The following is a 1,138-nucleotide window of genomic DNA, read 5'->3' as shown; positions in this document are numbered from 1 at the left end:
AACTCTTACGGCCTAGTAATATTCCGCCATTTTTCTTCATTTTGAAACAAATTTGAAGTCTCTAAAACAATATTGTGATTTATGGTGAATTTTTGAAAAATATATTTACCTTCACTCCGCGCGCCGATTCGCGGCAGCAAGTCTCCGAAATACGTACATCGCATTATCCTAATATTTGCTCCTTTTCATATTAGCCTTTTTATAGAGTTTCATATATCAAAATGTGCGCAATTTCATGAAGAATACAATAAAAATAATTAAAGGTTGTAGCTTTTTCCATCTTCGAAAAAATGTGCATATAAAAAAATATATATATTAAAATTTTGACATTCGGTCAAATTTAACTCGTCCGAAATGGTCGAAATCTACAATTCTAATCTAAAAATCTTACAGTATCGTAATATTCAATCATTTGCCTTAATTTTGAAACAAATTGGAAGTCTCTAGAACATTATTTAGAATTACGGTGAATTTTTGAAAATAACATTTTTTTACGTCCGTGCGTTACGAATTCGTACATCATTTTGTGATAATATTTTTCCGGTGTTGCTTTTATTGTTTTACTATGTATTATATATCAAAAGGATTGAAATTTAGTGTACAATACAACGAAAAAAAAAGTAACTCGTTAGCTTTGACCGTTTTTGCACAGCGTGATTTGAATACAATTATCTATGAATTTTTTTTTTTCGTTACATATATCGCATTATTTACATAGATAATGATATTATTTTTTCATTTCTGATGATTGCATACTAAACTTCAAGCAATGAAAAAAAAATGAGCCAAAAATGAACTCTTAATCTTCAAAACTAAGCGCGCTGTGATTTTTTGAAAAAATTATTTTTTCCGGTTCCGCGCTCACTCCAAACCGGCCCCGGCATACAGGAGAGGTTTTGATTTTTAGGGCTTCGGCGTAAGAAGGTTAACATTGTCTTTATAGAAATACGAAGGAAAAATTTGAACGCCCGTATCTCAAAACTATACTTATTGACCTTCAAAATCTATCTTCTCACTTAGTTTTAAAGCTATAACATTGGAATTTGGTATATAACTCAGAAAGACATTATAGAACAATCAAATAGAGCCCTTTTTTCCAATTTTTGTTTCGTATTTTTTTTATAAATTTTTTCTCCTG

This window comes from Macrobrachium nipponense, chromosome 23 (assembly GCF_015104395.2).
Source record: "Macrobrachium nipponense isolate FS-2020 chromosome 23, ASM1510439v2, whole genome shotgun sequence".
Classification (NCBI taxonomy): domain Eukaryota; kingdom Metazoa; phylum Arthropoda; class Malacostraca; order Decapoda; family Palaemonidae; genus Macrobrachium; species Macrobrachium nipponense.
This window is presented reverse-complemented; position numbering follows the sequence as displayed.